Below are 20,278 nucleotides of genomic sequence, written 5' to 3'. Positions count from 1 at the left end.
AAACAAGGCAATGTCCATATAATATTCCCTTCCCATCGCCGGGACCGGTGCAATTGCTTCATGAGTCCTGCATTCTCCTTAACTTTGACGACCTTCCATGAGTCAATACCATGTCCTCGTATATGGGGGCAGCGAAGAACATCACCTTTGCATAGGTGATGTATCCTTGTAGATTGGTTGGGGTTACAAATATAAATAATATTCCCCTTTTCCATGTCCATCGCCAATAACACTCCAAGCGAAGTGAGGCCAAATATCACACAGACGGTGCGTAGCCACTCCATCATGCTCCATACCTGGAAAATAGCACTGGAGAAGGGAGGCAGGTTAATCTGTCCAAGAAAATGAGGCCCATTATCAGAACTTAACTGAGCTGGTATACCGTACCGGGGAATGATTTCCAGCATCAAGACTTTAACCACAGTAGCAGCTTTATTATCGATAGTCGGATACGCCTCGACCCATCTGCTGAACACATCCACAATGACCAAAACATATTTATAACATTGACACCTTTCCAACTCAATGTAATCCATGTGGAGCGTCTCAAAGGGACCACTGGGCAACGGGGTTTGCCCCATCCCACAAGGGATACCTTTTCCGGTGTTATATTGCTGACAAATCAAACACCGATTACTGATACTCTGGGCCAACCCCTGCATTTTAGGGTGCCACCAAGTGTCCAGCAACAAATCACTAGTCCCTCGAGCCCCACAATGAGTTGCAAAGTGTACACATTCAATGACCCATAAAGCCAGTACATCAGACATACAAGTCTGATGTGCTGGCGTGGTCCATAAAGAGGAAACAGAATCATATGTACAACCTAACCGTTTCCACATTTGTTTATCACTCTCAGGAGCGTCCTCCTGTAACCTTATGACGTCTTGGATGGTTGGCATTGACTTGTCAGAAGCAGACATATTTATAGTAGATCGTTTAGTCTGACTTAACATTTTAGGCACCATCACTTGCTGAATTTGCGCGGCTGTCCGCGCTGCACAACCTGCTTGTTCATTACCAACGTCAACTGGGGTCTTACCATTTGTGTGGGCAGAATATTAATAACGGAAATCTGCGCGGGCATAAGGAGGGCCTGCAGTAGGTCATTAACTAAACCCCGGTGGGATATTTCCGTGCCTGCCGAGGTAAGGAATCCCCTATTCTTCCAGAGTTGTCCGAAGTCATGAACTACCCGGAAAGCATATCGGGAGTCAGTGTAAATATCTACCCGACGATCTCCCCCAAGTATACATGCACGGGTGAGGGCAAAAAGTTTGGCTTGTTGAGCTGAATAAGGGGCCTGGAAAGCTGCCGCTTCTAGAATCAGACCATCCTGATCTATGATTGCATAACCGGACAGTCTCCGGCCAGTGGGGCTTACTCATGCACTGCCATCAACATACATAATCATGTCAGGTTGTTCTAACGGAATATCACTCAGATCGTCCCTTATTGTTGTAGTTTCCTGAATCAAGGCTAAACAGTCGTGGCCAGGTGCGTCTTCATGGACAGGGGGACCGCTAAGAAAACAGGCTGGATTGATAGTGGTACAGAATTTAAATGTCAGACGTGGATTGTTCAAAAGGTATATCTCATACCTATTCTGACGAGCTGCGGTAAGATGCTGAGTCTGCAGTTGCCCCAATAGTGCGATTACCGAGTGGGAGCTATACACCGTAATATCCTGTTGCAACAGCTCTTGAATTAATTTGTCTGTAGACGGAGCAGCTTGGGATTTCAGGGGGTATTGCCGAATGGAAGGTAGCTTTACATGATCCTTAATCATTACCTTAATAGGTGTAACATTTGTCTTTCCCACTTGTGATGGGTATTCCGCCCAGACCTGTGGATTGACATATTCCAACACATCATGTCCCCAGTGATGCTGCAGTCGAGTGTTAATTGTTTCAGGGACCTCAAAATATTTTATGGTAGTGCCGTCCGGCATGACTTGAAGTGCGTACTCTGTTGGATCCGAATGATCCACTGCCCTCCTTACCATTCGCCCCAGATCCCTGGCATGATACTGGTCGTGGACCTGACGTGTAATATGAGGGCTTACCGAAGCTGACTGTGGCCATAAATGTGGTGGTATTGTAACAAAATCGACTGTACCTTCTTTTCCCGTGACTGTGGCTGTAACCTTGACTGGCCATTCGGTCCCAATTAATGGCCAGTATTTGTCCTCCAACTCCCTGTTTTGTCCAGTTCTGTCATAGGCCAGGGTAACGTGATGAAGTGAATGTTCAATGTCTAACATCCACCACTGCGGGGTTATAGAAATATAGCACTGTTGTCTCATCCTCCATGATTTAACCGTTACCCCCTCGTCTCCACACTCTAGCTGTAGCTGGAAGATACACAGTAAATCTCGGGCCAACACGTTACAGTCCAATCCAGTAGTCACTACAAACTGATGATCTGCAGACTTATTCTCGTAAGTGACTGTCACAGGTTCAGAAATAGGATACTCACACACCTGTCCTTAGAACCCCGACAATTGCTGCGTGTGGTCGGATAATGGTAGTCGAAGTTCTGATTGCACAGAAGACATGGCTGCTCCAGTGTCGTTTACAAATGAGTGATGTTCATCTCCTATCTGCAGAGAGATAATAGGTTCCCTGTCCAATTGGAGAGTCCTTATGACTAAATTAGCTAGTCAATCCTGTGTTGGGAAAGGGTTTGCCTGGGAGAAGTCAGTGTATCTCGTCTGTCTTCCCCTTGGTGGGTACCCTCTCCTTCTGCTGCCTGTCTTTTAAAGGGGCATTCTTGTTGCCAGTGATCTGCACGGCCGCAATTAAAACATGCATTGCTCCCTCTATATCTGCCCCGTCCTCTTCTCCCAGTAGACCAATGGCCCCTCAGAGGGGGCGGCGGTTGTAAAGCTGTTGATGCATACGGTGGGCCATAAAAAGGAGCTGAGGGTCCCTTTGGGTGAGTTTGGTATCCTCCTAATCGGCAACTGTCTCCGAGTCTCACCAGGGGGCACTCTAGCTATTTCCTCTGGTTCTTCCAAGACTTCGACATCCCTCCCTGTCACTAGAGGGAGTTCTTTCTCTTCAAAATCATCTGTTGCAGCTCCCTTTGTTCTGAAATTTGCGGTTTCCCCTTGGTTTGGAGGGATTTAAGTGGTATGCTTAATTGTTTTTGGTTAGGATCAAGCCCTTCTCTTGCTGTCCGAGATCTGGTCCTAGAGCTAACTGGGCTTGCGGAACAGAGCTCCTCTTTCTCTACTGATCGTGAAGATGGTAAATCAGGACCCACACTATCACCCAAAAGGGCTGGAGTTACTGGCATGATATGGAATCTGGGAGCAGTGACTGGATATCAATTATTATACTCTGGTGGTTCTGGAATTAGTGCAGACAATGCTACAGGTGCAGTCGGAACCTTTTAGTGACTTTTCTAAATTATTGATTTTATCATTTTCTGTCAATTCTAGGCCAGCCATTGAACTACGTATCTCATCTTTTGTTTGACCCGTGCCTTTCCTGTCTCTACTTGCGCGTTTTTTGTTTTTTGGGGTTTTTTTTCTTGGCAAACCGATTGAAAAGGTTCTAACAGTGGTTTTTTTTTAAAACTTAAAAATGTTTGAAAATTCAAATTGAATTACTGCAACTTGCAAGCTTAGCTCTGACCTCAACTCAGAACTAAATTTACGATTTGCTTAACACAAACTTGTATAACATTTACAACTTAATTAATTCTTTATCTTAACAATTTTTCTTTTAACAAGTTTTTTCTTACATTCACAAAAATGTTGGCAAAGTCAACTATCATCTCCAGATTTACACTTTTTAAAATGGTGTCCGTGGTCTTCTTTAAGTTTCTATTAATTCACAAATAAAATGAGATAAACATTATTTCAAGTAAGTAAAACTTAAGATTCTGGCAATTTCAATCAATTGCTTTCGAAAATAATAACTTTTATCAAAGAGGTGGAGAAACCCACTGGTTTCCTTTAATTAATTCAAAACGTAACTTTGCTGGAGTTCACCGACTCAAAGGAAAGGTATCCGATTACACTACAGGCTGCTGCTGTTATCTCAAGGCCTGAGTGAGAAGCACAGTCTGTCGTCTTTAACTTTGGCTGCTGCCGTTAACCCTTTGAGAGACTTCTGCTTCAACCAATATGCAGCAGTCCCCACAATCTCAACTAGTCCTCAGAACTGCGCCCTTCGCCACCACAGTCCAAGGGTACAATTTTAGCTTAATCAACTATATATTTAAAACACTCACACATGGAGTTGAACCATCTTCAGATTTAAAAACAGTTATACTGGACTGAACCCTCACTACTGAAGTCCCATCAGCCTTAAAAACACTTATACTTGGAATTGAATCATCATTTGAGATGTCACATCAACCCAAAAACCTAACCCAAGCTGAATCAACAATATGAAATCCCATCAATTAAATTGCTAATCCCCAGACTGACCTTTGATTTCGTCGAGACGATCTTTCCGTACCAACCGCGAGTGACCAAACTAATCAGACGATAAGAAGAGGGGAAAAATCAATGCGTGGTCATTTTCCAGTTCTACATTGTGGGCCCTCTTTCCCCATCCTCCTGTTCATAGTCAGTCTAATTCTGATTTCGCAGTTGGTCAGAACCGTCTTGAGAAATCCCGGGTTTTCGGCACCAAATGTAGAATCCCAAGTTTCTTTACCCGTCAGTCTGGCCTCAATAAAAGTCGAGATGGATTTGCAGGTACAGCATTAGTTATTTTATTTAGCTTGCAAGCGTTCCTCAATTCTCAGGAGCACGAAGCACATTGTGCTCCATGGACTTCTGGAATCAAGTGAGGATATGGAACAAAGGAATCTGTACTGATACATTCAAATGGCATCAAGTTTCACATACACGATGCCCATAGGTCATCCTATATCCCTCCTGACCTGTTGATCTATTCTGATTGGCTCACTTCCAATCCCTTCCTCTGGCCCCTATTACCCAGCATCCTTTTCTCCTGCTTTGGTGGACACACCTCTTCCTGCTTTTCCATGCGGTCTGAAATCCTTTGTCTGTGAACTCACCAGAATTAAACTGGCCTACCTCTACATTACATTAACTAATATCTCTAAAGTAACTTTTTTATATCACATTCGTCAAGGTTGTGAATGTTGATGGAATAATAATAATAATCTTTATTATTGTCACAAGTAGGCTTACATTAACACTGCAGTGAAGTTACTGTGAAAATCCCCTAGTCGCCACATTCCAGTACCTGTTCGGGTACACGGAGGGAAAATTCAGAATGTCCAAATTACCTAACAGCACGTCTTTCAGGACTTGTGGGAGGAAATCCACGCAGACATGGGGAGAACGTGTAGACTCCACACAGACAGTGACCCAAGCTGGGACTCTACCATACCCCCCCCCCCCCCCCCCCCCCAATATTGGCAAGCAGATAACTCTTTGCTCTTTTTATAATGTCATGGGGTCATTAACATGTAGCTGAACTAGCAAATCAGGCAAATGGAACACAGGCTAACAAGTGAACCCAGGGACAGAACAGAGTCCTGGCCCATCCTAGCCCATAACTTTAGTCTTCCTGTCGCTGACCTTCAGTCCAACTTCTTGCAGGCCCAGGAGACCCGAGATACAAGCTGTGGTAAGTGAATTTCAGTATAAAATAGCAGCATGGTGACATCAGCAAACAGCCACTCACACACTGGGACGTTACACACTTTGGTCTTAGTGCGCAGTCTCCGCAAGTTGAAGAGCTTGCTCTCGGCGCTGGAATGCAAGTCGACATCCTTACCTGAGTGGCAGAAAGTGCACAATAGTCGCATGCCAAATGGAGTTGGTGCCATGACGTAGCCCTGCCTTACCCCATTGCTGATCTTGAAAGCCTCTGACGATGCTAATTGTAACTGACAAACTGTGGCGTATTCTCATGGAAAGAGGAAATGTTCCCTCACCACAGAGCAAGAGGGACATTCAGTTGTTGGAATCAGCACAGGGAAAAGTTGGAGGAAAGACTGATAGACTTGGGCTTTTCAAACCAAAAAGGCTGTGAGCAAGAGATCATCTTCCAGAGTTATCGGAGATTATTAATGGCACAGAAAACATTAACCTGGGATATCACTGTGACTTGAGGAGTGGGACAAGGGGACACAGAATCAACTTCAGATTTATCCAGAAGAGTATTCAATATGTGGAAAAATCTTCCAGGTGGAATGGAGCAGCGAATAATCCTGGAATCGTTGAAGAAACAATTTGGTGTTACAGTGGGGGAATGTTAACATCTGTCAGGATGGATGAATGAAGATGGAATTCCTCATTCATAATTACCTTCTGACCTTGTGAGTCAGAACTTTAATCGGATTGGTGCTTAAGTTTCATTTCAATCGATTGGGCACAAAGCCAATATTCTATCATCACTGTGTGAGAGTGGATGGTCAACCAGCAAAGATGTTTTATTATCAAGTACTAGATTTGCTGCTATCCCAATTCCATCGGCCACTGAAATCTTGGTTTAACATAAATCCTCTTTGTTTGTTGTTGTGCCCAGAGGGTCTTTGCATTGCATATAAAGCCGAGAAACATTAGTTAGGCATCGAAGATTAGCAATGCTATTTAGCTAATATTAGGACCAAAGAACTTGGGAGACCACATTTTTCCAGCAACTCCCTTTGGCAACATCCCTGCTGTATCAAGGCTGACAACCAGATGTAAAATTATATCATTCTTACCATTCACACAGTCACAATCCCATTAGGCAAAAATGTTCAAGGCAAATATCATGTACAGCCCTCGGGCCCAGTGACAATACGGGAGGAAATCTGGATTACATTTTAATTAGGTGACAAATATTCAAATCTTGTTCATGGTTAAACAAGCAGAATAATGTGTTCTCAATGACCCTTAACTGAGAGGCTGCTTGTCTCCTTAGCTTAAACTTCACATCTGTTCATGTCAATGATGACAGATTCAAAAATTAGCTCACTTTTATTAATTTTCACATGTGAACGACTTATATCTGCACCATAACATCTTGTGCCTGCAGAAATGCAGAGGTTTAAGTCTAATTTCACCAATCTTAGTGTCACAGTAGTAATCTGTGCTCAAACGGAATGTTGGGGAGTCAGGACGACCACCTGTTCTGTGAACCATGCTCCATTTGAGCTCAGGGACGCCCTTTTAGATCAGCAAACTTTCCTTCTGCAGATTAAGATATGTCAAGAGATGTGAATGTATGACTGGAGAAAAGCTGAAATATTGTTTTGGGCAATTCACACTGTTATCCTGTCAGGTGGTCAACGTCAATCAGCACCACACAAAACACGCTGTGGCGGCCATTTTGGACTTTATGCCTGGGCACTGTCATACAACTATTTTACCCACCTGACTTTTGTCAACTACTTCACAGTCTTTTCATATTCTCCTCAGTTGTGTTTTATTTTTCTTTCTCTCCACCTATTCCCAGTCTATTTTAACTTCCTTCTCCTTCCTCCTCACCCCTCCCCTCTCCCCATCCTCATTTTCACTCTCCCCAGGTCCCTCCCTCACCCAATCCACTTCTTTTTCCGCCCCCCTCTCCTCTTTCCCTCCCTTCTCCTTCTCCTCCCCTCTCCCTCTGCCCCCTCCATCCCCCTCCTCCTCCTACCCTCCTCCCCATTCCCACCCTCTCCCCTCCCCTGTCCCGCCTCCCTCCCTTGCTACCTACTCCCACCTTCCAATCTTGTAACCCCCACCTGCGCCCCACCCCCTCCACCATACCCCCCACACTCACCCACCCATTTCCAACTATCCGTCTCGTTGCTTGCTTGTGTTCCAACTCCTGAAATTGGGCCAAGCCCCCCCCCCCCCCAGATCCTAATTAAGACAGAAAATACAGTAAGTATGGGAAGAGTGATGGATGCAATGCCATTTGCAGAATTGCCCTGTTGTTTACTTCCGGGTCATGTTGATCCTATGATTGCATAACTAGAGAGCAATAAAAAATAAAATCAGGAAATGTACGCTCAGTGTTGCAGATGGAAGCCAAGCAGAACATCTTTGTGGGAGTTTCTCTTGGAAAGAAGCCAAACAGCTGCAAACCTAATGCACTCACCATGGTGCCCTTGGGTGTGTCTAATAGCTGGAATTAAATGTTCTCAGTTAACAATAAAATTAGAATTGGGAGAAGGTCTGAGTAATTGAGTATATGGATATTCAACATGGTGAAAACTGGAATGTTAGTGAAGCTAATATCATTGAGAAGAAAAGGACACTGAACCTTGATGATATTTTTCAACTATTTTGCAGTTGTTTGAATAAACGTGTCAGAAATGTCCAAATTTTAAAATGTTATTGAAAGCTCAGGTACTCCCATTTCACACCGATACAATAAGCTGGCAGGACAGAAGATTGAACATTTGGCTCGACATGGTAGAATCCCTGCTGAAGCTGTGACAGTCAGACTAGCTGTTACACCAGCGTTCGACAGGATATCAGCAGAAATTAAACCACTGAGAAAAAGTATTTTTCTTCAATCATTCATTGGGGCAACACTGCTAAGGCAGCACACTTTTTTTGCCCATCCCTAGTTGCCCTTGAGAAAGTAGTAGTGAGCCACCTTCTTGAACCGCAGCAGTCGTGTGGTATAGGTACACTCACAGTGCTGTTCGGGAGGGAGTTGCAGTATTTTGTGTATGGCCCCTTCCTGTTGGTTCCTTTATTTCCCCTTCTTTATTTTTGCTGTTATCATTTTGATCCATGGCTGCTCAATGAACATTTACCTTTAAGTCGAGCAGGGGAAGGGAGGAATTCAAAACTTACAAAAGAGAACACTGTGCTCGCCTTTGGACAGCAGAATTCAGACTTTTCTACACTCGAGAGGTCGGTGGGGCTCAGTTTGAATGGTGGCCAATAAATTGGCCAAAAGGCTGTACTCTGCCCGGTAACAGGCAGTGATTGGATCCTGCCTGAGTGGGATGATTTTTTTCAGAGAACCCAGGAAGGGCATTTGGGTCCCTGGAAGCTCAGAGGAAATAAGCTGCTCTCTCTTGTTTTTCTGCAGAAAAGCTGCATAGCAGCTGTATTTCTGAAACTGCAGAGACCTGAATGAATCCACAGTGCAAATCATTACAGATGGAAAGCAGAAACATTGAAAGCCTAAATTGAAGGAAGGTGTGATAGGAACAATCATCTGAAACAAAGACTCATATCGTTTTACTTATTATTTTACATCCTCCTTTTCCCCTCTGTGTTTGTTTGTCTTGTGCGTGTATAGAGGGTGGGGCGAGTTTAAGTGGGGGGGGGGGAGGGTTGGAATTAGATCATAGAATCATAGAACTTACAGTGCAGAAGGAGGCCATTCGGCCCATCGAGTCTGCACTGGCCCTTACAAAGAGCACCCTACTCAAGTCCACAAATCTACCCTATCCCAGTAACCCCCACTTAACCTTTTTGGACACTAAGGGCAATTTAGCATGGCCAATCCACCTAACCTGCACATCTTTGGACTGTGGGAGGAAACCGGAGCACCCGGATGAAACCTGTGCAGACACGGGGAGAATGTGCAGACTCCACACAGACAGTGTCCCAGCCGGGAATCGAACCTGCGACCCTGGAGCTGCGAAGCAACTGCGCTAACCACTACGCTACCGTGCATAGTTAACCTGTTGTATTTACTGCATATTTCATCATAGTTATTGTTATTAATAAAATTAATTATGTTTAAATTTACAAACCTGGTGACTGCAGTTATTGGGCAGCCAAGGGCAAAAGGTCTTGGGTGTTTTTCTAAGAATTATTGATTAATGTCAAGTGTGTTGTGACTCTGGGTCACGTGGGGCTGGAATTGACAGCGCACTAGCCCAGGGAGTTGTAACACAGAAACTGAGGGAACAGACACATATTTGCAAGTCAGGATGGTGTGTGACTTGGCGAGGAACTTGCAGGTAAAAGGGAAAAGGATGACAAAGCTAGTGAGAGAAGATATCGGGAAGCCTAAAGCAGAAAAACAAAAGGGTGAATGCATGATAAGCATTTTAAGTTGCTTCGTTTCATGGTTCCAGATAACACCCTATCGGAGGTATGGGGCATGATTCAGTGACCGCATTGCGCCCGAGTGGATCGGGGCTCGCCGGGTGAATAGCAGGAGAGGGCAAAATCAAGATTCGCGCCCGGCGTGAACCATTTTGTGATTCACCCGGCCGCTCCCAATGGCGAGTTCCGGATCTCAGCCGAAAATTGCGAGAATATCATTCACCCTCATTTATATTCATTTCAATCTCATTGACAAGATTGAAGTGGAATGCAGTGGCCTCCCAAGAATTACCCAACTCCCCAGCAAGAAGCCAATTGGGCGTTGTTTAGAACTCCTTTTTAAGACGGGAACCAGGAGCAATGGCTACTGAGGGAAAGTGAGGAGGTGAGTGGCCAATTCAATTTTCCGACATGCAGCTCAAGGGCACCGGAGCTGCTGCCCCAGTGCTTGGGGAGGGACCCTACAGGGAGGTTGGGCGAGGTCAGGAAGTTGACGCATTCCAGGTCGGGAGACACCCCTGGTCCAGGGGATATGGGGTTTTGTATCTGTGAGGCCTTCTTTAAATCTTGTGGAGACCTATAACAGGGGCAACCACAGTTTGCAGCCTGTCTGTCCTACCAAACTCTCCCAGGCAGAGCCCTGCTGCAGCTTCTATCTTGAAATTCTATTTCACTCCCTTTGACTGTGAAGTCTTTTCCAAATGAGGAATAAGCCTGGTTAGCTGTGAGAGCACCTCATGCTTCTCAACTTTCAAGTGCCTTCTCGAGGGCAAAAGTGCCATGCCTCAGAGAATGATTAGCGCAATTCACGTCCAGTAACCTTTGATGCCTGAACTGCGGGCCTGAACTCTAGGAGCGTCAGCATCATAGAGGCAGCTACCAACAAACAAACACTAAAGAGCAAGCTTCAGAACCCCTTCGTGACCAAAGGGTAAGGGCGGGATTCTCCAACCCTCCGCACCAGAATCCCGCCTGGCACGGGGGCAGAGAATAGCCGTTCACGCCGGAAATGCGGCGAGACAGCTGTAGCCATCTGGGATGGCCACTTGATGCACTATCAATTATGACGAGACGAGAGTAGAGAGTAATCGAGGCTTTATTACACAGAGATGTGTGGCCTCCTACAGCTGCTGCCGAAATGGCTGCAGTTCGGAGAGCACACACATTTACACTCAACCTACTGGGCGGAGCCAGCAGGCAGGGATCTACCCCCATACCTGTAGCACAGGGGCCTTACCGTAATACCCTCGTATGCAGTGCAGTATATACAACAGTGGTGACTACCACATTCATCTCCTGTTAAAAATGAGTCCGGCGGGGGTGGTGGAAAACTATTTACATACAGGTTGTCACTAAGATTTCAGAGAAGGTTACAAATTTAGACGGTCGGGCGCCTTAATCTGTCGTTGAGCATGCCGCAGTGCTGGTGGCGAGTCAGGCGTCGGCTCGGTCGTCGGTGACACCGGGAGCGTGTCGACACCCTCCTCATCCCCGGGTGGGACCAAGGGGAGGACGGATTGTCCTGGAGCAGGGACTGTGGTGGGGTGCGCTGGGGGAGGGGTGGGTGGCGCCAGGGCAGGGGGGGGGGGGGGACCCAGCTAGTGCCAGTTCCCTGAGGGAGACTGTGTCTTGGTGGCCGTCGGGGTACGCTACGTAGGCGTACTGCAGGTTTGTGTGGAGTAGCTGTACCCTCTCAACCAATGGGTCCGCCTTGTGGAGCCGCACGTACTTGCGGAGGAGAATGGTCCTGGAGCTGCCAACCACGTCGGGAGCGAAACCCCAGAGGTGGACTTCCAGGGGAACACAAAGAGACGTTCATGGGGGGTTTCGTTAGTCACCGTGCACAGGAGCGATCGAATGGAGTGAAGTGCGTCGGGGAGGAACTTCTGCCAGCGGGAGGCCGGGAGATTTCTGGACCATAGGGCCAGCTGGACGGACTTCCAGACAATCCCATTCTCCCGCTCCACCTGCCCGTTTCCCCGGGGGTTGTAGCTGGTCGTCCTGCTCGGGGCAATGCCCCTGTTGAGCAGGTACTGGCGCAGCTCATCGCTCATAAATGAGGATCCCCGGTAGCTATGGACATAGGCGGGGAAACCAAACAGAGCGAAGATGGTGGTGAGGGCTTTGATGACGGTGGCAGACGTCATATCGGGGCATGGGATGGCGAAGGGGAATCTGGAATATTCATCAACCACATTGAGAAAATACGTGTTGCGGTCGGTGGAGGGGAGGGGCCCTTTGAAGTCCACGCTGAGGGATTCAAAGGGGCAGGAGGCCTTCACCAGGCACGTACGGTCTGGCCGGTAGAAGTGCGGTTTACACTCCACGCAGACCTGGCAGTCTCTGGTGACAGCCCTGACTTCCTCGATGGAGTAGGGCAGATTGCGGGCCTTAATGAAGTGACAAAAGCGGATGACCCCTGGGTGACAGAGATCGTCGTGCACGGTCCCGAGTCAGTCAACTTGTGCGCTGGCATATGTACCTCGGGACCAGGCATCGGGGGGCTCGTTGAGCTTACCGGGGATACAAAATCTCGTAATTAAAGGTGGAGAGCTCGATCCTCCACCGCAAGATCTTATCATTTTTGATCTTGCCCCGCTGTGTGTTGTTAAACATGAAGTCAACCGACCGTTGGTCTGTGAGAAGAGTGAATCTCTTGCCGGCCAGGTAATGCCTCCAGTGCCGTAGAGCTTCAACGATAGCTTGGGCCTCCTTTTCGACGGAAGAGTGCCGAATTTCGGAGGCATGGAGGGTGCGGGAAAAGAATGCCACGGGCCTGCCTGCCTGGTTGAGGGTGACAGCGAGAGCAACGTCTGATGCATCGCTCTCGACTTGGAAGGGGAGTGTCTCATCAACAGCGTGCATCGCGGCCTTGGCGATGTCAGCCTTGAAACGGTTGAAGGCCTGGTGAGCCTCGGCCGTCAGTGGGAAACAGGTGGAGTGAATGAGTGGGCGAGCCTTGTCCGCATAGTTAGGGACCCACTTGGCGTAGTGCGAAAAGAACCCCAGGCATCGTTTGAGGGCTTTGGGGCAGTGGGAAAGGGGGAGATCCATGAGGGGGCGCATGCGATCGGGGTCGGGCCCTAGAACTCCGTTCTGAACCACATAGCCGAGGATGGCTAATCGGTTCGGAGAGCACACACATTTATACTCCCCCTACTGGGAGGAACCAGCAGGCAGGGATCTACCCCCGTACCTGTAGTACAGGCGCCTTACCGTAATACCCTCGTATTCAGTGCAGTATATACAACAGTGGTGACTACCACACCACTTTCAGCATATAAAATGGACACTCGCAGAGCATACAGGGAAAATGGACAATGCAAAGTAACAAGCAGGCACAGAGCCTGAATGTGTATTTAGAAGACAGACTGCAGACAGAACCGAAACTCTTGGCCGATTTGCACATTGATGGCCCATCTCCGATAGACAAAGACCTAGTGCTCAGGTAGCCGATACCGTCCCAGACATTCCGGCGCCACTACCCCAGCAAGAAGATACAAACAAAGCAAGGCCAATGGCCACTTAGGACACGCCCAGCCATCGAGGCACCCGCCCCTTTATTGGCTCAGATCGATGGCAGTGATCGAGAAGCGGCCCAATTAACGGAGGCCAAGTTTAAGGCCCGCCCAAAAGTGCGCTAAGCCCCCCCGAGTATAAGAAGGAACCCCCGCCATATGTTCAGTCTCTTGGCTTCAGCTCTCAACCGGAGAGACCCTTCCACCTGCACCACCAGAAGCAAGTAAGTTCAAGTTCAACGCTCGCTACCAGACGGACGACCTTAGCTATACTCCTGCTACCTCTTCGAACCCAACAGCCTCAGATCCGAACAAGTGCCATTGTTCCTCTGATCTAATTGTGCACCCAAAGTTAAGTATAGGTGTTAGTGATAGACAGAGGTTAGCCTGTAGTGTTATTGTGCATGAGCAAATCATACTGTTTGTAAATAAAGTATCATTGACTTTGAACGAACTAACTGGTGTATTGGCTCTTTGATCGGTATTCGGTTGAACCTTGTGGCAGTATCAAGAGATACCTGGCAACTCTGAAAGCATATTCATAATTAAGATTAAGAAAGGCAACCTTATTAATCGCCATATTTATAGCCACCAAAAGAGAGCAACATTACTGGCGACTCCGCCGGGACTCGACCTAGAAGTGACTTTGTCACTCCGAGAGAACCCAACTTTGAATTAGAAACCCAATTGGAAAAAGTAAAAACCACAAGCGTAAGACCAGTATCGATCAAACCTCCAAGATTCAGAAGCTTGAAATTTGCATGCGTACTAACAAGGGATATAAGGTAACCTCGATATATTTTGTTGCGTAAAACTGTCGAGAGTTTTGTAGACCAGAAATTAGCTTGAGCCGTACCCGTGTTTGCATCACCGCTTTATTCCCCCCTGTTCCAAATTTACAGTATAAACCCAGAAATTACAGTAGAAATGGCAATGAAGGCAATGGAGCGGTTTATGAACCCTCAGAAATTTGAGGTCGCAGCGACCAATAGAGCAGAGCAGTGTCCCTTTTGGGAAGAGGAAATTTGGAAGTATCGAAAAGGGAAAGGATGGCCCCTTTGGAGAAAATTTTGCGCAAATGAGGAAACAGGTCCCAGAAGTATAGGACAGACTTGGTGGGATAACCTGACCGAGATTCATAAGAAAAGCTTAGGAAAAGTTTGTGAGCCGGTGGCAATCGTGTCCTGCTTGGCACAATTGCGAGGCACGGAGGAGGTCGTAAAGACACTCCGCAGAGAGATTCGAGACAGAGAGAAGAATAGTGAGGGAGACGTTAGCGAGTGCGAGAAAGTTAATAAGCAACTTAGAGAGCAGTTAGCAGCGAAGGACAAGGAGATGGCTTATGTCAAACGGGCACACCGATCTTGTCTCGCTCACCTAAGTAGCTTTCAGTCCCAGTACGGTAAGGCCTGCCAAGACACGCAAGGCCTACCAAGAGAAGGAACAGAACTTCAAATCGAACAATTAAAGAGGCAATGTCAGGATGTAAAAGCAGCCCTACGAGCACTCCACAGTTCCATGACGGAACAAAGGCAGAGTTCGGTGGACCATGCCAAATGTCAAAAGCAAATTGCAGACCTGCAATCCCTGCTCTCAGTACAAAATGGTTTCCAAGATACATTCAGACCCCAGCTAGATCAGGAAAATGGCCCCGATTGGCAGGAGTTAAATGAAACTGCCCATCGCTAGTGCATGGAACATGTACCCAAGATAAAACCCAGAAAAGGAAAGCACCCCAACCCCTGACCGCACAGGTTGTGCACAATCCCATGAACCCTGTTACCACACAGCGCAGGGCCACGACAAACGGAGACCCCAATTTTCTGTACACCACCACATTAACCGTCACCCAATTAAGGGACACGTGTGACAAAATCAAACCGTTCCAACCCACATCAGACCCACACAATTACTTTGCGAAAGTTAAACAACAGGCGACCATGTATGGCCTGGACGAAAGAGAGCAAATTATGCTCACAGTTTGAGCCTCGACCTCTCAGTCGTGGCAGCCCTTCCCGACCCACAAAATGTAGAAGGAGGCACCCTCCAAGAAATGCATGCAGCGATCCTAGATGCGAAGGGCTACAATAAGGGAGATCCCGTATAAGGACTCAATAAATGCAGACAGAAAAAGACCGAGCACCCAACAGCGTTTGCTGGACACCTTTGGACCCACTTTACTGCAGTATTTGGAGAGTTAGTCTGCGCCCATTTGACACCACAAAACATGGCCAAATGGACTTGTATCCTAGTCTCCCACGCGACCGAAGCAGGACCAAGAGCTTGCGCCAATTATGACCCCTCAGAAATGGGTATTAAAGAGATTATCCTGAGCTTGGGAACCGTCCCTTCAGGGAAGGTCAGAATACAGAAAAGTAGAGCAAGAGCAGGCAGATACTAACATGCATCCGGTCAGGACACATCAAAATCCCACATGGGTAAACGAGGGAAGAAACAGCCCACAGAAGCCTAAATCACAAGAGTGCTACAATTGTGGACAGTTAGGACATTATGTCTAAGAGTGCAATGCCCCCCAGAAACAGCAGCGAAACCAGCAGGCAAATGCCCTAAATAAGAACAAAGCCAAGCCCATTCATAGTGTTAGCGCCCGTTCCGAGAATGCAGACATGAACGGCACCGATTGACGGTGTTCAGACTCCCCAACTTGGGTCTGCGACATCCTTTGGGACAAGTCCAGGAGACCGGTAGTTGCAGGCACAGTCCGGGGACACCCCGGACAGAATTTCTTTGGGACACAGGAGGGTCCCGTACCACGCTAGATTCCTCCACAATGTTCCAACCGGATACATGGCCCACCACAGACACCATTACCCTTAGCGGCTTCACAGGACAATTACAGCAGGGACACATTACGGCCCCTGTGGCTATTCAGATAGGCAACATTAAGACAAAACACCCCGTTGTTCGAGTAGATCTACCCCATAGCCGAACACATTTTGGGGATAGATTTCATGAGCTCCCACAATCTTTTGTTCAACCCCGTCAATAGATCTGTGTGGAGAATGGCAAAGGCAGCACGAGCCCCCGCCACGCTCACAGTTGGAGACTACGCACACAGGATTAGCGCAGCAGGAGACTTCTGGTTTGATCCACGAACCATTAGCCAGGACAAAGACGTTAGAGACGTTTTACAGAAACACAAAGCAGCTTTTGCCCAGCACAAGCACGACTGCGGCAGGATCCCTGGTTTAATTAACATCACAGGACCCGACCCCAAACCCCCAAAACAGTACGGTTTTCCCCAACAAGCAGAGGGAGAAATTGCAAAAGTCATCCAAAGTTTACTTGACCAAGGCGTACTTCGTTCAGTAGCCTCAACTAACAATGCCCCAATTTGGCCCGTCAGGAAACCCGATGGCACATGGCGACTGACCATCGATTATAGGGAACTAAACAAAGTCACCCCATTAGCAGCCCCCACCGTAGCCACAAGTCCCGAGACAATGTTAAAACAGGGACCTCAATCAAAATTTTTCACGATTCTGGACATCAGCAACGGCTTTCCATTCTGTTGGATAAAGTGTGCCAATACAAATTCGCTTTCACCTTCCAGGGACAGCAATACACGTGGACGTGCCTACCACAAGGCTTCTTCATTTTCCACCGACAGCTGGCAAATGGATTAGCTAAATTTTCCCGACCTGATTGACTCATCCAGTATGTAGGCGACTTACTTCTACAGACAGGCACTAAGGGAGAGCACATTTCGCTTCTCACCAAATTATTAGGACTCCTTCACGAAATCGGATGTAAAGTTAACCCCAAAAAGGCCCAGACTCTACAGGAAAAGGTCATTTATTTAGGCACAGTAATCACCCATGGCAAACGCGAGATCGAGCAGAAACGCATTGACTCCATTGTTAAATTACCCTTGCCCCATAAGGTTACAGCCCTCCGGTCATTTCTAGGACTGGTTGGCTACTGCAGGAATCACAGAGACGGTTTTGCCACAAAGGCAGCCCCTCTTTCCGAACTCCTAAAAAAGCAAGACTCATGGCAATGGCTTCCACAGCACACGGATGCCGTGGATACATTAAAACAAGCCCTCAGCACAGCTCCCGCATTACAGGTACCAGACACACTCGCCCCATACGCAATAGAAGTCGCATCCACCGACTGAACCTTTTCGGCCGTGCTCCTTCAGGAAAGACCCGATCGTTTAGGCCCCATAGCCTACGCCTCATGAGTTCTCGATCCAGTAGAGCAAGGATTTTCTGCCTGCAAAAGGCACTTATTCGCAGTTTTGTGGGCTGTTCAGTACTTTGCGTACATAACAGAACTCAACCCCGTCACCATTTTAACAGAGCACACCCCAACCCAACTTCTACTATACGATAGACTAAAGGACGGCACAGTCAGCCAAATTCGTGCAGCACGATGGACCCTGCTCCTACAAGGACGGGACATTACGGATAAAAGGACTAAGACACACACGTTTCTAGCAGACAATTTACAGTACGCCGGCACCCCACATGAGTGTGAGATCATTACCACCAAACACAATACAGGACCCTTTGTACCCAAATCAGCTCTCCCGAAACCAGTTACTACACCCCAGAGACCCCAGCCCACAGACATAGACGCAGCTCTTAGGATTTCATAGAATTTGATTATCATAGAATTTACAGTGCAGCAGGAGACCATTCGGCCCATCGAGTCTGCACCGGCTCTTGGAAAGAGCACACTATCCAAGGTCCACACCTCCACCCTATCCCCATAACCCAGTAACCCCACCCAACATTAAGGGCAATTTTGGGCACTAAGGGCAATCTGTCATGGCCAATCCACCTAACCCGCACATCTTTGGACTGTGAGAGGAAACCGCAACACCCGGAGGAAACGCACGCACACACAGGGAAGATGTGCAGACTCCGCACAGACAGTGACCCAAGCCGGCATCGAACCTGGGATCCTGGAGCTGTGAAGCAATTGTGCTATCCACAATGCTACCGTGCAGCCCACTAATTTATGTGGATATAGGTGGATGGCTCCTCCACAGTTTTAAATAGCAAACGAATCACTGGTTGTGGCATTTTGTAGAGGACGCGCAGGGACGCGTGTTGGAAGAAATCTGACTGAAATTGCTTGGACATCCAGGTTCGCAGGCTGCCAAATTAGCAGCCGTGGCATACATTGAACAAAGAACAAAGAACAAAGAAAAGCACAGCACAGGAACAGGCCCTTCAGCCCTCCAAGCCCATGCCGACCATGTTGCCCGACTAAACTACAATCTTCTACACTTCCTGGGTCCGTATCCCTCTATTCCCATCCTATTCATGTATTTGTCAAGATGCCCCTTAAATGTCACTATCGTCCCTGCTTCCACCACCTCCTCCGGCAGCGAGTTCCAGGCACCCATTACCCTCTGTGTGAAAAACTTGCCTCGTACATCTCCTCTAAACCTTGCCCCTCTCACCTTAAACCTATGCCCCCTAGTAATTGACCCTCTACCCTGGGGAAAAGCCTCTGACTATCCACTCTGTCCATGCCCCTCATAATTTTGTAGACCTCTATCAGGTCGCCCCTCAACCTCCGTCATTCCAGTGAGAACAAACCGAGTTTATTCAACCGCTCCTCATAGCTAATGCCCTCCATACCAGGCAACATCCTTGTAAATCTCTTCTGCGCCCTCTCTAAAGCCTCCACATCCTTCTGGTAGTGTGGCGACCAGAATTGAACACTATACTCCAAGTGTGGCCTAACTAAGATTCTATACAGCTGCAACATGACTTGCCAATTCTTATACTCAATGCCCAGGCCAATGAAGGCAAACATGCCGTATGCCTGCTTGACTACCTTCTCCACCTGTGTTGCCCCTTTCAGTGACCTGTGGACCTGTACACCTAGATCTCTCTGACTTTCAATACTCTTGAGGGTTCTACCATTCACTGTATATTCCCTACCTGCATTAGACCTTCCAAAATGCATTACCTCACATTTGTCCGGATTAAACTCCATCTGCCATCTCTCCGCTCAAGTCTCCAAACAATCTAAATCCTGCTGTATCCTCCAACAGTCCTCATCGCTATCCGCAATTCCACCAACCTTTGTGTCGTCTGCAAACTTACTAATCAGACCAGTTACATTTTCCTCTAAATCATTTTTATATACTACGAACAGCAAAGGTCCCAGCACTGATTCCTGCGGAACACCGCTAGTCACAGCCCTCCAATTAGAAAAGCACCCTTCCATTGCTGCTCTCTGCCTTCTATGACCTAGCCAGTTCTGTATCCACCTTGCCAGCTCACACCTGATCCCGTGTGACATCACCGTTTGTACCAGTCTACCATGAGGGACCTTGTCAAAGGCCTTACTGAAATCCATATAGACAACATCCACTGCCCTACCTGCATCAATCATCTTTGTGACCTCCTCGAAAAACTCTATCAAGTTAGTGAGACACGACCTCCACTTCACAAAACCATGCTGCCTCTCACTATTATGTCCATTTGCTTCCAAATGGGAGTAGATCCTGTCTCGAAGAATTCTCTCCAGCAATTTCCCTACCACTGACGTAAGGCTCACCGGCCTGTAGTTCCCTGGATTATCCTTGCTACCCTTCTTAAACAAAGGAACAACATTGGCTATTCTCCAGTCCTCCGGGACATCACCTGAAGACAGTGAGGATCCAAAGATTTCTGTCAAGGCCTCAGCAATTTCCTCTCTAGCCTCCTTCAGTATTCTGGGGTAGATCCCATCAGGCCCTGGGGACTTATCTACCTTAATATTTTTCAAGACACCCAACACCTCGTCTTTT

The 20,278-nt window shown here is 47.5% G+C and overlaps 1 long non-coding RNA gene across 1 annotated transcript in view; it reads left to right on the top strand.

The window, feature by feature from the left end:
- The window catches only part of LOC140429736 (uncharacterized), a 322,292-nt gene extending 313,059 nt beyond the window's left edge, over positions 1–9,233 (top strand). The window contains exon 3 of the long non-coding RNA XR_011949180.1: positions 9,012–9,233. This is a non-coding gene — a long non-coding RNA (uncharacterized lncRNA). The remainder of the gene's footprint in view (positions 1–9,011) is intronic.
- The last annotated feature ends 11,045 nt before the right edge of the window (positions 9,234–20,278 follow it).

The sequence above is a fragment of the Scyliorhinus torazame genome, chromosome 1 (genome assembly GCF_047496885.1).
Source record: "Scyliorhinus torazame isolate Kashiwa2021f chromosome 1, sScyTor2.1, whole genome shotgun sequence".
NCBI lineage: Eukaryota > Metazoa > Chordata > Chondrichthyes > Carcharhiniformes > Scyliorhinidae > Scyliorhinus > Scyliorhinus torazame.
This window is presented reverse-complemented; position numbering and strand designations above follow the sequence as displayed.